The sequence below is a fragment of the Rattus norvegicus genome, chromosome 10 (genome assembly GCF_036323735.1).
Source record: "Rattus norvegicus strain BN/NHsdMcwi chromosome 10, GRCr8, whole genome shotgun sequence".
Lineage (NCBI taxonomy): Eukaryota > Metazoa > Chordata > Mammalia > Rodentia > Muridae > Rattus > Rattus norvegicus.
Genome location: NC_086028.1, coordinates 91,092,310 through 91,114,965, shown reverse-complemented (window position 1 = coordinate 91,114,965; position 22,656 = coordinate 91,092,310). Strand labels below are relative to the sequence as shown.

At 37.1% G+C, this 22,656-nt stretch overlaps 1 protein-coding gene across 13 annotated transcripts in view; it reads right to left on the bottom strand.

Annotated features, from left to right (window-relative positions):
- Tanc2 (tetratricopeptide repeat, ankyrin repeat and coiled-coil containing 2) overlaps positions 1 to 22,656 on the bottom strand; it is a 320,432-nt gene that overhangs the window by 258,326 nt on the left and 39,450 nt on the right. For 2 of the 13 annotated variants that reach the window (XM_039086155.2, XM_039086153.2), the window contains exon 3: positions 20,204 to 20,367. The exons of 10 other annotated variants lie outside the window; for them this stretch is intronic. The gene's annotated coding sequence lies outside the window, so the exon portion shown is untranslated. Of the gene's footprint in view, positions 1 to 11,280; positions 11,779 to 20,203; positions 20,368 to 22,656 lie in introns of those variants that run through there. One more of the 13 variants, XM_039086152.1, reaches the window with a different exon arrangement.

Genomic DNA, 22,656 nt, shown 5'->3' with positions numbered 1-22,656 from the left:
ACCGGCATTTCCTAGTTCTCTGTACATCAATTTTATGTTAATTTTTTAATCTTTGTGTGTAATTTTAGATTAAATCTGAGCAATCTCAATATTTTCAATTATGATCCAAGTCTTCTTTTCTTTTTTTTTTTTTAATTCTTTAATCATTTTTTACATTCCAGTCATTATCCCCCTCCTGGTCTGCCCTCTGACTGTTCCTTATCCCGTGCTTTCCCCTCCATCTCTAAGAGGATGTCCTCTGCCCCTACCCCATCAAACCTCCCCACCCTCTGGGGCCTCAAGTCTTCTTTATCTGGGAAATGTGAGCTCCATTTCCGAAAGCCTTTATTCACAGTTTTATTCTCACCTGTCTTGCCTATGTACCACCCAGTGGTTGATCTGTTCTGGTCAGTGATGTCTTGGATCTATCTTAAAACTCTTTGATATGATAATCAGGCTCAGAGTTACTGTAAAGATTAGGTGAGAACTTTGGTGTTTATAACTTTCTGATCTTCTTTTCCTCGTGTCTCCTTCTCTACAGTCTTCAGTATGTTCCAGCTTCCTGGTATGCTTAGAAAATGGGTTGTAGTAACAGCTCTATTAGAGAAGGTTTTCTTCTCTGAATTTTGTCTTATGTGGGTTCTCAGCTTCAATAACAAGGTAGGAGGACAGGGCAAGAAGAAAAGAAAACAGGGAGGTTAGGGAGGACTTCTACACGATATCTCTATGTGAGGAATACTCTTTTCCATTCCTCAAATCAAAACCAGAGGGCTCCTATTGAAGATGTCTCTGTCTGTACCCGGTGCCACTTAGCTGCAGTAAGCGCTAACTAGCAGATACCAGAGGAAAAGAAAATGCTAAACTCAAGAATGATTCAGCCTGTCCCACAATGTTCTCACCACTCCTTCCTTTTCAGCCCTCATGGAGTTATTTCAAGCACTGTGTCCAGTATAGCTACACTCACAGTGGGAAAGGCTGTGACCCCACCCCATGTGGAACTGTGCTTGACTTCATATAATGAGGCTGCCCAGACTTTTTATTGTATGCTCTAAACACAAACACCTTGTTAATGACAGAGCAAAAATTTGTCTACATGTCTCTATCATTTGTCCATATTTATCAGTTTTCCAGACCATACTAACAGACCCATTCAATATAGACTCAAGCTCCAGAATGCTTTCAGACTCAAGCTCCAAGTAAGTCCAGAAACCTGGGTCACTAACTGGTGATTCAAGTACTAACCAACTTTCTAGAAAATCTAGCAGCAACCCTACCTATCCGCAGATATAGCCAGACAACCTGACTAGAATCTCCATGAGCTAAAGAACTTTCTCAGCAAAAGCCAATCTATAAGGGGTAGAATTGGTGCTTATTTCCCCAAACACATGACCAAAACAAGGCCATAAGGGTAATGACTGAGGTATATGACACCCACCAAAGGAACAAAACTTAAAAACATCCTAAATAAACAGAAATCTATGAACTACTTGATCAAGACTTTGAAATAATAATCATAAAGAAGTTCAGCAAGCCACAAGAAAACAGAAAACAAAATGAAATCAGGAAAACAATACTTGAAAAAAGTGAGAAATTGACAAAGTGGCACGAAGCAAAAAAGAAAAAGAGTCATAGGAGGTGGGCCCAGTATTACATACCTCTAAACCTACCATTTGGTGGGAGGATTGAAGAAGGATCACAAGAGTTTGAAAACAGCCTGGGCTACACAGTGAAAAGTTGTCTCAAAATAAATCATTAAAATTTGAACTAATCAGCACAATTACTGAATTTAAAATTTTCATAGAGCATATTTAATCAAAGAAAAGGAAGAATCAGTGAGTTCACAGGTCATCCTGACAAACAAAGAGAGGGAACATAGGATGCAAGGAGTTTTAAGCAGACCAATGCACACATGAAGAGAAAGGAGTAAAGAGTATCTATGTAAAGCAACAGTAATGGAAAAAGTCCATAATCTACAGAAATAAGCATTCAGATACCTGAAGCCCAAAAATCCAATATAAAGATACCTTTGCCAAGACATGCTATAATTATATTCTCAAAGCAAAGACAAAGAGTTTTTTGTTTGTATTTTGCTTTCATTGTTGCTTATTTTGATTATGGTGTAGGTCACCATGCTTCACTGTAATTCGGTTTTGCTTGGGAGACAGTGTCTAGGTAGTCCAGGCTGGCCTTGAAACCTTTCTCCAGCCTCCATAACCAAGAAACACCTGTGTCAGTGGTTGATAAAAATCCCATAGACAGAGATATTAACTACCATGATATTTCCAAAGTTCTGAAAGAAAACGAAGTGCTAGCCAAGAATATTTCAGTCCTTCAGAAACAGAGGAGAGATGAGAACCCCACATAAACAAAAGCTGTAGAAATTCATTATCACTAAAACTATCTTACAAAAAAAAAGGGGGGGGGGAATGATCAAGCTGAAATGAAAACATGCTAGATAACAGAATAAAAACAAAGATATAAATCTGTAACACTTAGAAGATATCCAAATTTAGAATAGCCTGACTCTGTAATAATGGTAGATAAGTAACTTTTCATTGTTAACAAAAGTTAAGATGCAGGGCTGGAGAGGGCTCAGTGGTTCAAAGCACTGGCTGTTCTTCCTGAGGTCCCGAGTTCAGTTCCCAGCACGACAAAGCAGCTCGCAACTGTCTGTTTAATCTGACGTCCTCTTCTGTCTAATTCTCTATTCTGTATGAAGGTGTACATGCAAATGGGGGACTACATACATTAATAAATACATAATCTTTTTAAAAAGTTAAAATAAAAATATTTTTAAAATATTTAATTATCATACTTTGAAAACAGCTACCTGGAAGTCAAAGTCAGCATTTCAGCAATAAGTTCCCTCCGTGGATAGATATATCCATGTTCATACGATTTACACATTATTGGTAAATTGACTATGTAAAAATTAATAATAGTTATGACAATGTTAATGAATGGTTTATACATTTGAAAACTATGGTATTAATAAAATAAGAAATTATTCTTTATGTATTTAAAGTTATCAGCTTAAAATAAACTAAAGATACTTCATGGTAATCAAAAAGAAAAAGAGTAGTAAGTAAACACAGAAGATGAAATCAAAGATTATCCTGAGAAAATAATGTTAATAAAATATCAAAGGAAGTAGCAATAAAAAATGAATAAAGGAACTATAAAAGTCAGAAAACTAACAAAATGGCAATAGTAATTCATCGTCTACCAATAGCTATGTAAATATTAACTGTCCATCAGTGGAGGGACACAGTTCAACTGTATGCTACCTGAAGAGCCTCATTTTAGGGTAAGGACAGCAATAAGCTGAAATGGAAGGAATGGAAACCTATGTATAAACAGTAGCCAAAGGGAAGCAGGTTGGCTCCTTTACTATTGCATTTGCTTACAGAGAAGAGAGCTGGTACAGGTTTACTATGGGGATGTTAGTAAGGCAGTTACACTGAAAGTCTTTACTCAATATGTGTGAGGACATTTTGTAGTCACAATAGACTTTTTTTTTTAAATTGTCTGGATGTTACAACTAGTTGTATCAGACAAAACACAACTTTAGACATTTTAGAAAACAATATTAAGGTTCCTTAAAACTTATAACCTATACTTCCAAATGAAGTATAACAGAATGGCAACAGTAATTCATTATCTATCAGTATTCAAATGAAGACTATCAAAGGAAATGAATATTATTATAGTAGTTCCATGTTCACTGCAGCATTATCTATTGTGTGACCGTGAAAGGCAGCCTGGTTCCCAGTTGAGCTAGGGCTAGAAACCTCAGAGACCCAGAAGGGACCCGTAGGAGTTTCACCTGTTCCCAGGTACCAGGCCCCTGTCACTAGCTGCAGCCCCACATAAACTAAGAAATACTTTTAAAATAAATTTGAATGTGTCCAATATAAAGGAATGATATGTAACTATTACACACTGTTTTATTGTAAAAGCTTTATTTTTGTTGTTGTTTTTTGAGACATAGAGAGGGTTTCTCTGTGTATCCCTGGCTGTCCTAGAACTACCAGGCTGGCCTCAAACTAACAGAAATCTGCTTGTCTCTGCCTCCTGAGTACTGGGCTTAAAGGTATATACCATCATTGCCAGACAAAGGCTATAATTTTTATTCTTCCCAAGTTAGAACCAAATTAAAATTTCACTCAATTAGATTTTCTTTTAAAATTAAATGATATGATTTATTCATGCAATTCTATCATAAATCATAAGGACCTTTCCATACATATTGAAGATTATTACATGATTTGGTCAAAGTACAGGCTCTTTTAAAAGCACAAAATGTACATAATATGAGCTTGGAAACTTCTAACAGATCAGTTAGAAAATGTAGTCTTTAGAACTTTGGTCACCCTGTCCCGCCCCACCCCCCAAAAATTAAGGAGAACTGTGAGAATATAAATGCAGTGGAACAACTACCTATGGACAAGAATTACAACACTGGGTAACAAGGTATGGATTATAGCATGGTTTCCAGCACCAATGTCAAGGTAACTTTAACTCAGCTCCAGGGCATCGTCTTCTGACCTCCACAGGCAACTGCACTCATGTGCATATATCCATATGCAGACATACAAATACATATAATTTAAAATGTTTTAAATATAAGAGGAAATGAGACCAGGAAGTCTTAGGGAATAGTTATATTTTTAACATCACACACACACACACACACACACACACACACGCACACGCACACGCACACGCACACGCGCACACACCAAAGCATGAACCTATTTGAAATTTAAAAAAACAATCATGAAATGCTTGCTTATATACACAAATTATAGGTAAATCAGAGAATTTGTTAAAAATCCAGTAATCTATATATAATATGAAACAATGCCTTCAATACTAAGAAACATTAGGTTTCCTATTCCCATTATTTCAAAGAGAAAAATATTAAGAAGAATTAGCTGAATAGGTTATAGTTATAGAGGGATGAGTAAACACTAAAATAGTTTTAGAAAAATGTGAATATCCAATATTTATTGATTTCTGATGATGAAATCAAGATGTAATAGACTTATAATAAGAAAATGACTGGCAGGGTTGGGGATTTAGCTCAGTGGTAGAGCGCTTGCCTAGGAAGCGCAAGGCCCTGGGTTCGGTCCCCAGCTCCGAAAAAAAGAACCAAAAGAAAAAAAAAGAAAATGACTGGCACGGAGCAATAGCTCAGCAGTAAGAGAACTGCCTGCCCTTCCAGAGGACCCAAGTTCGATCCTTAGCAATTACATGTGGCTTACTATATCAAAATGTTTTGATTCTGAACCTGTATATGAGTATCAATGATGATGACTAATAACCTGAAAATAGAGTAGACTTGCTAACTGTAAATGACTCAACCACAATGTCAGTATTTTAAAAGTAGATGACTGCTTTCAAGATACACAGTGAGTATGTAAAATGTCAGGCTTAACACTGAGGTGAGTGAACAGAGTAAAGTTTTAAATCAAGGAGGGGGGTTACAGAAAAGCTGCTAAGACTGTACAGGACGATCCCAAAATCCCCACACTCAGTTCCTTGTATAACCATTTGTTACAACTAATGAATCTATATTTTATCTTGATCCCCTTAGTTTTTATCTAATGTCTTTTTTTTTTTTTTTTTTTTTTTTTTGCGTTCTAGAGTAACCCATTACATTTAGACATCATGTTTCCGTAGGACTCTCAGACTGACAGTTTCTTGGACTTTATTTATGGTGATCTTTATTGTACTGAGAAATATTGATCATTTGAGGAATGCCCCTCGGTTGGAGTTTTCTGATGTCTTCATCATGTAAAATTGAGGTTTTAACTTTTCGGAAGAAGCCACATGTTAAGTCTCAAAGAAACCCGAGACAAGTGGCTGATGAGTGCTACATATGTACACCATTCAATCTTCAGCAAAACCTTGTGAAATATAAATGAATTTTCACCTTAACAGATTACTACTGCATTTTTAAGTACAGAATCCAGAATTTAAAACTATTCCTGATATTTTCTCTCCTACATAAATTCAAGTCCATTACTCTACTGGTGAAACTGCTATTCATCTATGTGTTTATAAATTGGAAAAGCCTGTCTATGTGTTAGAAACAGATCCAGGGTCTCAGCAAATAATACCACCACTCCAATTAAAGTATCTCAACAAGGCAAAATGTCGCTTTTTATCAGAAGGCCATGTTAATCAGCAATACAAAAGAGCAAGCACACAGGGGCAGGAAGCTCCCTGGGCTTTTAGTCTAATATAGACTAAAATGTCTTTCCCACATTTGGGTGAAGCACAACCTCAGGGTCTTTTGCAATTGATTAGTTTTTAAAGAATGGTCCAAGGGAAGGAAGGGAAGGAGGAAGGTCTCATTAAGTTCTGAGAACACAGCATGGTCTTTGTGTAAACAAAAATTTTACCAAGTAAAGGGGATTAAAACATTTGCATATAGGTTTTACAAGATGGGGTAATGTAAAGATTTGAGGTTCTTGTTGTAAACAAATGTTTTACAGAGTTTGACAGAACAGGAAAGACTAATATTTAATGTTTCTTACAAATAAAAAAGTCATTTTCAAATCTCCACGTGGATATAGCAATTATTCTTCAAACTCATAATATCCAAACATGAAACTCTCTCCTGCTCTCTCCTTCAAGCCTAACTCTACTATAGTTCTTCACTTCAAAAAATTCAAAACTGAAATCTTGATGAACAACTTGATTTGATTAAAAAGCTTCTAAGATTAGTAAAGGATATGTCTGAGTGCTAGGTGGAAGTTTCCAAAAAAGTATTAGCTATTAGGATGAGGGACCAACCTTAAATGTGAATGCCTCCATGCCATAGGCTAGGACTTGGATAGAAAAAGGGAAGAAAAAAAACAGACAGAAAGAATAAAAAAAAGACAGAAAACACATGTGTAAAAAGACAGATTTGCAACTTGGTAAACAAACACTTCTCCATGCCAATCCAACCTAGTGATGTTTGAATCTTCTTCAGAGATGAAAAGCACATTTATAAATGTATCTGTGAGGAGTTCTTAGTTTAAACAATATTAAACTCAAACCTGTCCTTTTACAAGTGTGTTCTCTGTGTACAATTATCATAATGAAAGTTGGTGGGAAAGCCATGCCATGTTTTATTTGCAAAGCTACAGGAATCACAGTTTTTTGTTTTGAGAGGTGGTTTTGTGCAGTCCAGGGTACCTCACACTCTTTACAAAGTTGAAGCTGCCCTTGAACTCCTAATCCTTCTGCCTCCACTTCACGAGTTCTGGGATTATAGACAGATAGGACTATATCCAGCAAAATTAACATTTTAGAAAACTCAAATTTATGTCCTAGATAGTTCACTATTACTGAAAATTTGAGTGCTAAAGACTGGAAACAGAAACTTAAGCAAAATAGGCCAAAAATCAATCAATCAAACAAACACAACAAAACCTGAAGTAAGAATTAAGAGGAAAAGAGAATGATGAAATCTATTACATAGGTGTAAAAATTAAATTGGTATAGACATGTCTGTGTCTGCTTACTACTGTCAACACTCGTCTTGCTACTATATCCATTCATCAAAAACTGAGAACTTCGGATCTTGAGGATCTTCCGAGTTCAAGACCACCCAGGTCAACAGAGTGAATTCCAGGACAGCCAGGGCAACACAAAGAAGCCCTCTTGAAACAAACACAATGAAAACTCACTGGGCCTTGACCTTGTCCTAAATACTAGAGAAGTAGAGGTGACAAATACCCATGTCTTCCTTCTTAAAGTGCACACCCATTCTATCTTCTGTGAGTTAGACACTGGAGCTAATGTCAGTCTTCAACTTAAGTAATCAGTCCTGAAGCTCTTCCCATCTATGAGAGTTTATCACTAATTTTAAAGTCATTTAATCTCGAAGTGCTAAAATTCATTAAAAATGGTTTTACACAGACAGAAAATAAATATTTCCTAAAATAAAGATCTATGAGTACTGTCATTTTGAAAACTATACCAGCAGTCTTATCTCTAAATTTTCCTATTATTTTTCTTCTACCTTTAGTGTATACTAATCTAAAATATTAAGACACAGAATTTTCAAAAACTTCTCTTTCAATTCCCTTCATTGTGAGACTATAACAAGTTCCTCCTCTTTTATTTACCTTAACTGAATATCGTTTTAAAAAATTTATAAACGATATTCTCAAAAACTTCCTAAGCTTTAGAATTACACAATGTCAATGACAGACTGACAGACTGCAACAAGAGATTTCCTTGCTTGGTTAACATCCCCTCTTTATTAATCGTATAAAGTCTTTTGTTTCTAAGCTGCAAAAAACTACTTATACATTTTTTTAATAAAAGTATTCATTTATGGTCAAAAACATCTGATCTCATCTTCTTACTTTATAAAACCCTCCTTCAATCAAAGGTATCTTAATTGCATGCAAATATATTAATCCTTGCCAGCCATTTTGCTTTTGGCTTGTGACACTGGCAAACAGCTGCCTTCAGCCCAACTCTATTAGCATATCAGAAAACGAAGAAAATAAGCACAGCATGGAACCTGCATGATAGAGGTGGGGCTTATGGAAATACCTGTATCAGAGAATCCTTTTAAAATATACTTTCTTTTATGATGTTTGGCAATTTCAAAGTAATTTGATGTCTTTATTTAGATACTGATCCTGGCTCACAGTAATTGTCTCTCTCCCAGATTCTATAAACGTAACCTATTACTGCTTAAAGATACAAATATTTGCTAGACATGATGGCACAGCACTGTGGAAGCAGAGGCAGGCAGATCTCTGAGTTTGATGCTGGCCTGGTCTACAGAGTTAGTTTCAGGACAGTTAGAGCTAAAAACAAACAAACAAACAAACAAACCCCCAAAACAAGACAAAACAAAAACTAGAAAACAAAAAACAAAACAAAAAAAAATTTGTAAATTGCAATAAATGACAGAAATGTTTTAAATATTTTCTGTTAAAAACAGAGGGTAGCATCTTTATTACTGTGATTTAAGCTACAGTTCAGCAAATGATCTAGCCAAATATATAAAAGCTAACATATTATTCCCTATCTCAATATTTCTATAATAGCCAGGAAAGAGCAAGAATTCTCCAACTGCTTTCAGCTTGCAGCATACTATTCTTTGAATAGCAATCATAGTGTACTATTACTAAATATTACTGAAATCTTACAAAAACAACTATTTAATGCAATTTTACTAAAATGGGGAATGGTGGGGTTGAGCAGTTTCTGTTAGTATCTTGTTGTTCAAACTTTTCACCATGTACTATTCTCTCAACAAGCCCCACTCATTTACACTTCATGAATGTCCTAAAAATTGTTACTCATTAACCCATTCTATCACTTGACACTATTTTTGGAGAGATTCTTCATTTAATAAATAGTGCTATCTAGAAAGTTTATTAATTTGGTAGAACATAACACTCTCTTAGTAACAACAAAGGAAGTTGTTTGCTGACAAGAACAAAGCCTGCAGGATATTCACAGAAAAGAATTAAGTAGGGGCCTCAGAACCTCAATTTATACTTCTAATCCTCTCCTCATCCCCAGAGCATCTGTTGTCACTGTGATGCTAGCTAACCCACAGGCTGCTGTAGAAGCCTCTGGTTAAAAAAGATTTCAAGGCTGCTGTTTCTTGTAAGGAACCAATCAGATTTCTTTGTTTCATCTGCAACATTCCATCAGGGTTATATAACATTTGGATACATGAAACATTCTAATAATACAGTATGTTTCACTCTATAGTTAACTATTTACTGTCATAAAATTTGGCGCATAAAATATAGCATATTTTTGTTGTTCATAAACAAAACAGATTTATACTACAGAATTTTTTTAATTTATGAGGCAATAGAGTTATTTTTGATCTGTCTAAAAGAAACTATTCTTGAGAGCACATAATTAAGTGTACTCTGCAGACTACTAAGATGAATGCTGATTCCATATTATTTCTGTCTACAGTAGAGTAATGTAATCTAACACAGTGGCAGACAGCCATACTGTTGTTAATTCTAATCACAGACAAATGTCTTTACTATGGAATATAACATAGATTTAAAAATAAGTGTGCCTGCATTGCAATTTTTAATAACACATAAAAATCTAGTCTTTAAAATGTTTCAATAAATATTTGCTCAAATAAGAAAACCTGAACTTAGACTTTCTTATCCACAACACTAAATAACCAAAATAATATATCAGCAGCACTGTCACCTACGTGATCAGAATCTGTGCCATAAACCCATCATGGACTCTCACAAACACTCCTCCTCTCAGTCAGAGAAAATGCTGCACAAGTAAAATACTGATTTTCTGTGCTAGTAAAACAACTCTAATGTTTAAACCATCTTAAGCTAGAGCTTGCGAATATATTTCTTCTTTTTAAAACTCAAAAGTCACCCCCCGCCCCAGATGATGGTCACAAATCAGCACAGGGTTAAAATAGTTGCCAAAGCATAAAAAAGAAGAATCTATTGGGTGTGGCTTAAGAAAATGTATCTTGTCTAACTGGACAGCTCCTTGGTTACAGGCAGCTAAAGAAACCCAAAATACATAAATACAGAAGCAAAGTGCTTTGTAGGGGTGGGAACTAAGCCTCCATGATTTTTAGTGTTCGCTGCTAAACTGTTTCCACAGTGCTTCTAACACAACAGTCTGGGATCAATGCTGAGATGGCTCAGGAAGCCAACAACAGTGAAATTTTCTTGTCCTACTTCCTCTCCTTTATTTTACACTCACTGTCAACATGGCCGTTCTTACAAACATTTGCTTTCACAGAAGAGGTAATCGTTTAAGTCATGACTGTGCAATGCGAACTCCCTGCATTACAGTCGTCAATCAGATAGGAAGTGCCAACTCTAGTGCTCATCCTACTGATTTTCCCTACCTCACTAAGAAGGGTTTCTTCTATTAGAAAATGAACAGTATAAAGAAAGAAACACTGGCAAGAACTCAGACAAATATGCAGCAGAGAAAATACAAAACCCACTAAGTGTTTACTTAAAAACAAAGCCAAGCTAATACTAGTAGGAAAAGAAAAGCTTTCATAACACATTATCTATATATACACCAGCCACATATATTTCTGTTCATAAGCTACCATGTATGTACATATGAATGTTATACATGCAAAATAGCAGAACCTCTATAGATAGAGGGCATGCAGATTTCACAACTGTGACAGTTTCATTCCTAAATGGCCATCATCAAATATTAAAACAGCTACAGAAATCTGACACACCGATCTCTGCCTAAGCCTCTAGACTTGTTAAGCAATCCCTCTTCTGATCAGTGTAGCAGACCCACCTCTGAATCATACTGACGGTTATTTTCCCCCAAGTCCTGAACGTGCTGCACCATTTTGTTTGTCTTCCGGACAGTAGGGAAATCAGCAGAACAGCATCGAGGAGTGCACTGGAGTCAGCAGAGTCAGTGCCAGCCTCCTACTGCAGCCTGTATATTGAACGCACTCAAACCCACAGGTGCCTACGTAAAAGCCTCCAGCTGCAGCCTGCAAGTCAGTGTTCCCTCAGCAGTAAATCTGTATGCCACTTCCACTTTGCTTTAACCCAACAAATGACAGAATGTACATCAATGCAACATTTCTGAAAAGAATGCTTACATAAAATGCTCACATTATCTGTAGTAACAAGAAAAAAAAGTATGACTTTTAAAAAATCATGAAGACTAAATGAATATTGCTTAAATGGAAATGTATTTCATATATTTCTAAATTTCAAGCTGAATACATTAAAAGTTAACACATCCACATCCTCATGAATCGTGTATAAAAATAATTTATATATCTTAAGTCTATTATATACAGCTATATACACAGGTTAGTTCTACCCATATTTGTTCATAAAATTATTTATTAGAAGGAAATATAAGATATATGTTGAAAGGCAAAGTAAACTTTAGAAAACCAATGCTCAATGAATGACAGGCAAATTAAGAAACAGACACTAAGGCTTTTCACACCAACTTCAAATCCATTCACTAGCGTCCTATCTGACTTATAAAATTCAAAAAGTAGGGGGAAAATACCCTAGAGACAACTAAGTCTAACCCTTAATTTTTCAGATGACTAAATTAAGGACCAAAGAGATTAAAGCTGAAGAACCTTCTCAAGGTCACACAGCTATCCAGTACCAGAACCTGCCCTTCTAAATGTATCTTTTCAATAAATAATAACGACTGGAACACATGAAAGCTTAAACAGTAACCTGAGCACTCACACATAGTAAGTCCATGGTTTAAAAACCTACAAGAACTTTAAGAAACACAAATATCCAACTTCAAATGGTTTCACAGTCAACTATACCAAACATCTAAGGAAATAACACCAATTCTATAAAATTTGTTCCTGATAATAGAAAAAGAAATACCTCTAACTTATTTTGAGGACAGAATTATGCAGAAAATGAACCAGATAAGAGCATTACCCAGGAGCAAAAAAAAAGCAATATTCCCTATTATCTTAGTGAGGGTTTCTGCTGCTGCAGTGAAACACCATGACCCAAAAGCAAGTTAGGGAAGAAAGGGCTTATTTGGTTTACACCTCCATATTGCTGTTCATCATCGAAGAAGTCAGAACAGGGACTTAAACAGGGCAAGAACCTGGAACAGAAGCTGATGCAGAGGCTGTGGAGAGGTGCTGCTTACTAGCTGGATCCCCATGGCTTGCTCAGTCTTCTTCCTTATAGAACCCAGGGCTACCAGGCCAGGGATGGCACCACCAACAACGGGCTGGACCCTCTCCCATCAATCACTAAGAAAGTGCCTTATGAAGGATCTCATGGAAGCATTTCTTAGTTGTGGTTCCCCCTTTCAGATAACTCATTTGTGTGTCAAGTTGACATGATTAGCCAGCACACTTATAGAAACAAATGAAAAATCTGGTAAAATATTAACAAATCAAATCCAATAACATATAACATACTAAGCAAGAGATTTATTTTTCCTGAAAAACTAGGCTACTTCAGTAGTTTAAAATCATTATTCCACCCTATAGTTTTCTATATGGTCTACCATGTTGTGGTGTTTGAATATGCTTGGCCCATGGGAAGTGACACTATTAGGTGTAGCCTTGTTGGAAGTGTGTCACTATGTAGGCAGGCTTTGAGGTTTCCTAGTACTCGAGCTCAACCAGTGTGGAATGAGAGCCTTCTCCTGGCTGCTCCTTCTCCAGCACCATGCCTGCCTGGATGTTGCAATGCTTCCTGCCATGACAATAATGGACTAAACTGCTGAAACTGTAAGCCAGATCCAGTGAAAATATTTGCCTTTATAAGAGTTGCCTTGGTCGTAGTGTCTTTTCACAGTAACAAAATCCTGACTAAGACACATGTGGACATCATCTACCATAGTGCTGATCCAGAGAAAATTTACATGATCATATTACTTGATGCAAAAGAACATTCTTAAAAACTAATACCTGAAAAAAATGATAAAACTAGGAACAGAGAGAAACTCCATTAAGAGGGGAAAAAACTAAAACAAAAAAACCTACAGCTAACATCATATAAAGTGATGAAAGACTGGATGTTTCCCACATTAACATTAGGAACCAGAAAAGAAAATAATGCTCACCACCCTCAGCTGTCCCACTGTACTAGATGTATCAACCAGTTTCATAAGATGAGGAATAGAATGAAGAACAAACATGTACGAGAAAAGGAAAGAAATCATCTTTAAAAGACACTGTCTACTTATATTAAAAACACACATAAGACACATACAAATCTTAGTACTAACTAGTGAGTTTAGCAAGGTCATGGGATACAAAGTCAGAAAGCAATTTATAAAACATATAGTAAATATGTTTACTATATTAACAAAAGTCAGTTTCCTTTTCCTGTCCTTACCCTAACTCTGACATCTGCCAGCCCATAAGCCTACTTCCAGACCTGAAGGCAGTGATCCCTGTTTGAAAGGAGCCACCTCCTTTCGTAAATAAATCACTTTTCCCCTTTCCCATCTTTATTCCAGCCCTCTGCCATCAGGAACCCTACAAGCCCAGCTCCAGACCTGTGGTTGTGAACCTTCTTCCTTTGTGATTCCCCTCCCCTTCGCCTGGCCTAGCTCTAGGCTCAGCTTGAGTTTGGGTGCCATCTTTCCATGATCTAGGTAAACAGCTTATCTACCAATTTCACCAGGAGGTCATGCATCTCCTGCACTGGCCCAATCTAAGGAAGGCTAGGTTACCACATCAGACACACGACAACAAAAAAGTAAAGTCTACATGCCCAGATCAAAAACAGCATGTCTCCATCAAACCAACTAGTCCATGTGTGCTCTCTAACAGGTACTACCTAGATGAACTTTCTATAATACATAGGTCATCTAGACAAAAGACAAAACCCTAAACAGAATTACATGATATCTTACATCAAATGGACCTAATACAGAATAATCTACCCAAACACCTAAGAACACACATCCTACTCAGAAGCACATGGCAGTTCTTCTAAACAGACCACACCTTGGTAGATAAAGCAAACTTTAACAAATACAGAAAACCTGAGATAATCCTATGTATCCGATCGGACAATTATGCATAAAACAAAATTAAAAGCAAACAACACTCTAAAGTGTACGAACATGTGAATGGTTAACTCATTACTTCCTGAATGATAAATGGATCAAAAAAGAACTCAAAATATTCCTGGAACTAAATGAAAATGGAAATACAACTAAATTACTGGAACATATTAAAAGCACCTCTAAGAGAAGAGTTTACAGCCTTAAAACTTAAATGCCTATATAAAACAATAAAAAAGAGAACAAATAAATGACTTAATGATATAACTTAAAAATTTGGAAAAATAAGAACAAATCCAATTCAATCCAAGTAGATGGCAAGAAATAAAAAAATCCAGGCAGAAATTAATGAAGTAAAACAAAGAAACAATGAATCTCCGAGATAGTTCTTTGAGAAGATAGACAAAGACTGAAAATCATTGGCCCAAATAACCACAAGAAAGAAAGAAAGAGATGGCCCATAGTACCGAAGTCTGAAACTAACACTGAAACATTACAACAGACATCAAAGAAATACAGAATATTAGGGAATACTTAAAAAACCCATATTCCATTAAGATGAAAAACCTAAAAGAAAAGGATGAATTTAAACTACCAAGAGGAGGCTAATAACCTAGCAGGCCCATAACAAAGGAGGCAACAGAAACAGTAATAAAAAGTCTTCGGTTGAAAAAAGAAAGAAAATGTAGGCCCAGATGGAGTCAGAATTCTACCAGACTTTAAAGAACTACAAAGAGTACCTAACTCTTCACAAAACAGAACAGCAGGAACACTCCCAAACTCATTCTATGAAGCCAGTATTATTCTAATAACCAAACCAAGAAACACACACACACACACACACACACACACACACACACACACACACACACACACACACCCTCTGCAGACCTATATCCATAATGGACAAAGAGGCAAAAATCCAATAAAATACTATGGGACTGAAAAGGAAGCACATATGAAGATCATCTACTGTGATCAAGTTCATTTTATTCCTGGAAGGGCTGGTTCAAGAATCATAAGCTGATAAATACGGTAAGTAATGCAAATGGACTTAAAGACAGTCACACCCTCATTTCAACAGACGCAGAAAAAATCTTTGACAACATCCAACATGCTTTTATAAAGGCCCTAAAGAAAACAGACTAGAGGGAACATACTTCAACATGATAAAGTACATACATGGTAAAAACCCACAGGTAACTTTATCCTACATGGAGATATAAAGTCAGGAAGGAGGCAGGGCTGCCCACCGTCCCACTCCTTGGCACTGCAGTACTGGGAGCACAGCAACAGCAGAGGAGGGGTGGAAAGGAAAGGAAAGGAATAAAAACAGGAAAATAAGTCAAATTATCCCTATTTGCAGATGATATGATACTTCACAGTAAACCTCTAGAAACCATCAATAATTTCAGCAAAGTGGGAGGATACATAATGGACTCCACCAAATCAGTGGCCTTTCTCTACACCAACCACAGACGCACTGGAAGAAATCATGGACGAACTCCCATTTATAGCAGCATCAAAGGCACAATCTTGAAATTAAACCTAATCAATAAGGGGAAAGACCTTTATGATGAAATCTTCAAATCTGACGAAAAAGATTGAGAAAGACACTAGAAAATGGGAAATTCCAAAAGGATTTAGAGAGGCAGACCAACATTCCATAGTTTATATAGAACAGCAAAGAATTTTAAGTGGCTGAAACAATTTTGGGTGGAAAAAAGTTGGAAGTATGACACTACGCTAAGGTTTGCACAGCTGTAATGATGACAACGCATGTGACAGAAACACAGACCTAAGACTGGAATGAACAGTGCGGAAATGGGCCAAGTAAGGAGGGCCAAAGAATTTTTAACAACAGTCTGAAAGTAATTCAAAGGATAGACTTGTATGTTCAGCAATGAAAAAACAAACAAACCAAACTTAATTTTATACCTTGTGTTTAAAACAGCCCATCATGGATCAGAGATCTAAATATTAAACTTTATAGCTGGTGTAGTAGCACAGGCCTTTAATCCCAACACTCAGGAGACAGAGACTAGCAGATGCAGATCTTCATGAGTTCAAGGCTAGCCTAGTCTATATGAGTGTCAGGCCAGCCAGAGTTGCAGAGTGAGAATTTGACTTAAACCCTTTAGAAGATATAACTTGGGTTAATTAAAGATTTATTTATTTATTTATTTATTTATTTATTTTTAGTTTTTGTTCTCTGAAGTTTTGTAGTTGAGGTTTTGGGGGCTAACGATTGAACATAGGGTTCACAAGTGTTAAGCATACACTCTACCACTAGGCTATATCCCTAAACTACACCCCAGGGTTTTAGATGTGCTACCAAAAACACACAAACCATTAAAAAACGATAAATCATCCAACATGTTAAGAGCATAGGCAGAACACATATCCAACAATGGACCTGGATTTAGTAAACAAAATAAACTCTGAAAACTCAAAGAATAAAACAATATAATAAAAACTGCCAAGAGATATGAAAAGATTTCACAATAAAGAATATATGAAAGGCAAATTAAGCACAAGAAAGGATGTCCATTAACAAGTAGAAAAAGCACATAAAACTACAGTAACTAGGCTGGAAAACCCATGTGCTATGTATGCTATACATGTCTATATGGCGACACGCTTCTGGAATCCCAGCACTCGAGGCAGAAGCACAGCTGGCATTGGCTGCTACCGAGAAAGGGTGAACACTACCAACGTTCTAGGGTCCTGTGTCTGTGAACAAAGGGTTGAGCAAACGACAGCAGAGACAGGGACAGCCACTAAGCTATGCTTCCCATGGAGGAAGCAGGCCGAGCCGAGTTCAGCAGCTCAAGAGCCTGCCCTACAAAGGATCTGGGCTTTTATGTTATTTCAGAATAATAACTCATGTATAGCACACAGGTTTTCTAGATGTGGTATAACATGGGCTTTACCTGCTAAATGCAATCCTACAAACAACTTCATGTATATCTTGTTAAATCTTAAATCATTACTAGGGGTATGCATTTTAGCACTGTAATGAGCCAAGGGTTACTTTTAGACCTTTTAGACCTGTGCCGGTGATGTGAGCCAGTTCATGTCTGTCAGGACTTTCCAGCCTTCCTTGGCACCAACTTGTTTCCCATAAGCTAGTTCTACAATTTCTGTAAAAGGATTTCCAAACCTCACTCTCCACTCTACTTCCCTGCCTCCCAGACAGCTTGAGGTCTGCCTTGACTACATAAGAGATCACTGACAACAGCAACAAAATAAAATGAGATACCACTACTTATGTAATAATGTGCCCTTGGGGTTGGGGATTTAGCTCAGTGGTAGAGCGCTTGCCTAGGAAGCACAAGGCCCTGGGTTCGGTCCCCAGCTCCGAAAAAAAGAACCAAAAAAAAAAAAAAAAAATGTGCCCAAAGTTCACTTTTTAATTGGCAACACCAAATGCTTTCATAGATATGAAGCCATGGGACGTTTTAACCATGACTGGTGGGAATGAGACCAATATAACCACACTGAAAAACAGTTTGGTAGTTTCTTCTAAAGTTAAACATGCATCCACTATATGAACCAACAGTCTCACTCTTAGGAATGATAACCTAGAAATATGAAAATGTTTCCTTATGAGAGATGGATCTGTGGTTAAGAGTACCTGCTGCTCTTCCAGAGGACCTAAGTTCAGTTCCCAGCACCCACACCAGGCAGCTCACAACTTTCTACAGCTCCCGCTCCCGGGGATTCAATTCCTCCTGACTTACACGGGATATCTGCACTTATCTGCACATAAACATCTATACATAGTTAAAAATAATAAAAATAAACCGTAAAAATGAAACCTGGGTGTATTAGTATTTATATTTCATAATCACTTCAAACTGAAAAGAACCGAAATGTTTTCCAGCAGGTGAATGAATGCAATTTGCAATGCACCCATACAATGGGAATATCAGTAAAGAATAAGGAAAGCCTACTGCTTGACACAACTTGAATGAATCTCAAAGTTAAAGAAAAAAAAAAGCCTAAAAGGTGATATACTATATATAATATTCTCTTTATGTGACATTCTAAAAATAAAAACTACTGAGATGAAGAATAATTATTGGTTTTCAGGGCTATGAATGGAGAGAAGTATGACTACAAAGAAATCCTATGATCTAACCTATAGCACTGATGTAAACTAAATGTTAATAGTCACACATACACACACACACACACACCTTATGATACACTTTACAGACTGGTAGTGCCACTGAATAGCTCCAACTTCCAATTCCAGGTCTCTTCTTTTTTTTTTTTTTTTTCCTTTTTTTTTCCTTTTTCTTTTTTTCAGAGCTGGGGACCGAACCCAGGGCCTTGCGTTTGCTAGGCAAGCGCTCTACCACTGAGCTAAATCCCCAACCCCTCCAGGTCTCTTCTTATGACTTCCTGGGCCTCTAGCACGTTCACCAAACTTCCTTGTTAGCTCATCATTGCCTTAGACTTTACATCTACAAAAAAGAATTCATTACTTTTCCATGTAACCCCAATGAACACGCCACCATTCAGCAGTCACCAGCGTCAGACAGTGTTCTCCTTGAACGTAAATTCTGAGAACTACATTATGAAGACAAAGTGCCATGGTAGGGGTGTGTGTGTGTGTGTTGGGGGGGGGGTCTCTGTTGCTAATAGAGTTCCTAAAAGTCTTATGTTTTCTTAAGAGAGATGACAGGACAATGTTTTGTCATATTTGGCCCTAGTCCCTCGTTCAGAAATATAAGAGCTTCTAGAACTCTTGAATTCTAAGACAGGGATGATGAGTGTCTATGTGTTAATGGTATGGCCAGTAGCTGAAAGCCTTCAGACAGTTTCAGGATAGGGAATGACCATATGATTGGAAGGAACTTTCAGCATTAACCCTTTGAGCCCTGGGGAGAGCAAAAGGAATGAAGATCAAGCTCAAGCACCAGTGGCCAGTGGTCTCTCCAATCATGTCTACACAGCAGACTCTCCATACAAAATCCAAAGTAATTGACTTTGGTCAGTGAATGCATCCAAGTAAAACACACCCACCTGTGAACAAAGTGGCTGACACTATCTCCATGAGGACAGACAGACACCCCTGTGCTCAGACTCCACCACCACCAACACCCCTTTCTGAGAACTGCCTTTTGCTAACCTTCACTCTATCTCTTAATTATACCCTCTCTTCCACAGCTGATTTTCCTCAGAACAGGAACCTTATCTTAAAGAGGATAATCACAAACTTATTAACTCCTAACAAAAGAAGAACTAGCTTGGTCTAAGGGTTAATACTAGATCTAAGTTAAACCAGAGTTAACTCATCCGCAGTCATATTACAATGGGTCTGATGAATTTGGCCCATATCTTTTGGTGCTTGAACTGTTTACGTTGGTGACTGCATTCCACTACTTGGATTAGATGATGATGATGATGATGATGATGATGATGATGATGATGATGATGATGATGATGATAATAATAATAATAATAATAATAATAATAATAATAAAACATAGGAATTAGTAAACAGAGGAAATGTCATCCAACCAAATTATCAAACTGCCGTCACCAAATGTGTCAAACTTTCTCACAATTTCACGCATTTATGCAGCACCTATACCTCAAACTTTGTTCCCCACTTGTGGAATTGGCTTATTCTGAGGGCACAATGATAACCACCACCTCCTCCTAAAACTGGTACCTTTCTTTCCAATCTGAGAGGATACTCAGTACTTCATAAAGTAGGTGCTTCTCCAAGAGTCATAGCTCCTTTATTTTTAACAGCAGTCACACAGGATTTTGGTGAGGTTGGAAATTACTCTCCTCAAAGGGTTCTTAATGCTTCCTGAGAGACAGCCACCAGGACTACAATGACAAAGTAAAAGTCAAGATTTCAGGGAAGTTAAAGCATCTTCACAGTAAACGGAGTTAACAGTTGTGTTTGAGCTTCCCAGGAAATATCTAGGGAAAGGAATGAGGCATCTCAGATGATATAACACAGCCCTTACACCTGACTAGTTGCTATTTTAAGAAATCTCTTTATAAATGAATATTCTTTTCAAATCAGCAACCTTCACAGTAAATATTGTTAACTGTGCTGGAATTCTTGCTGGTAAGAAACTCAACCAAACACACAGGTAAAGGCCATTCCACAGCCTCATAATTTCCATTGCCTATCTATCCTTCTCAGTCATATATTCAGAAATACAGAGATGACACAAGGAGGAGGGGAGGGAGAGAAGACACGTTTTAGTGTCCAATAGTATCTTCTTACTCTAGAGCATAGCTCTATTGGAAGTTAAAAAAAAAAATCTGATCTACTAAGCACCTGGCCATCCACTTTCAAGAGAAGACCTAAGAGAACACAAAACCCTGAGAAAATGACTGGACCGGCTACATATGAATAGTACCACGCAACAGAATAAGGCATATAGTAAATTTTTGGAGCAAAACAATACAGTCAGATATTATGTTGGAATTTTTCGGTTGTGCTAGCCCCGCCCCTTTAGTATTCTTTCTTTCTCTTCCGGTGAATATGCCTAGCCAATCGCTTTCTCTACAGGGGAAGAGGATGTGAAAACGGCCAAAGAAAAATAACCAGAAAACTGTTACTAATATTTTAATTTGAAAAAATTAGCCCCTAGAAATAAGAGAATAACTGTGAGGATCTTCAAGGGTGAAATATCCAGAGGCTCATTTTCTCAACACCTCTATGTGTATGAAATCTTTATATCAAATTAAAATTACCAAATTCTTCCCATCTTTCTTATCTCTGTGCAAATTTGGTTTTGTACTTTACTTCTTGTTTCAAGTGTTTTGTTGTTCTTGTTTGGTTTTGGCTGATTTTAAATGCTATTTTAATCCTTTTCATTTTCACAGTTATGTATGTCTGCATGTACTTAATGTGCATGTGACTGGGGATGCCCACAGAGGCCAGAAGAGGGCATCAGATCCCCTTGAGTATGACTGATGAGACCTGAACCCTGATCCTCCAGAGTCGCCAGTGCTCTTAACCACTGAGCCATCTCTCCAGTCCCCCTATTTTTATCTTTAATTGTCACATTTTCCATGGTTTAGTATGGACATTTGGCAACCTCATAGAAGTTGCATAAACATATTTAAATGTTTTAACTTTAAAGCCCAGAGTCCCTCACTAGACCTTGTGTTAGGCTTCTGTGTAGAAAAAAAAAAAGAAAAGAAAAAGCTAAAATATATAAATAAACCCATAAGAAGACTAGCAAACAAAGTGGCAGACTTCATAATGACCTTCTTTAATGCTAACATGAACCTGGCTTTATTCTAGGTAGCTCCTCCCAGGAAAGCTTCAATTCTCCTCAACCTTGGGGTGGAATTCTTGATTAGCAAAAGAATCTTAGTAACATTTGCAATTCCATTAACTGGTTGAATAAAGATTACTGGACACAATTCATTAATAGGATTGAGGTGAATGGGGGAGGAATGGGTGGCTTTCAGGACAGTTTTATTTAATCCTAAAAAGAGTTGCCTAAGAAAAGGACAGCTTGGGAGCTGGAGAGATGGCTCAGTGGTTAAGAGCACCGACTGCTCTTCCAGAGGTCCTTAAGTCAAATCCCAGCAACCACAAATCCCAGCCACCACAAAGATGGTGGCTCACAACCATCTGTAATGGGATCCGATGCCCTCTTCTGGTGTGTCTGAAGACAGCGACAGTGTACTCCTATACAAAGTAAATAAATAAAATCTTTTTTTTTTTTTTTTTTTTTTGGTTCTTTTTTTCGGAGCTGGGGACCGAACCCAGGGCCTTGCGCTTCCTAGGCAAGCGCTCTACCACTGAGCTAAATCCCCAACTCCAATAAATAAAATCTTTAAAAAAATTGTTAAAAAAAAAAAAAGAAAAGGACAGCTTTTGAACAGTGCTATGTGCAGGATGTCAAAGTTGAAGGTAAGGCTGCTTCATAAGAATAATCTAAAAATAACAACCAATATCCTGAAAATAACCAAGTAGAAAGGAGAGTAACTCAGTCTTTGATGATCCAACTGAGTTTCAGAATGAATCTATCTGCTATTTTCCTACTCCTGGAAGTTTATGAACACAAAGGCAAGGAAGATTATGAGGATATGGCAAGATAGAGAGCTCCTGACCCCAGAGTCTGGGTTGAAGCCTTTCTTTACCTG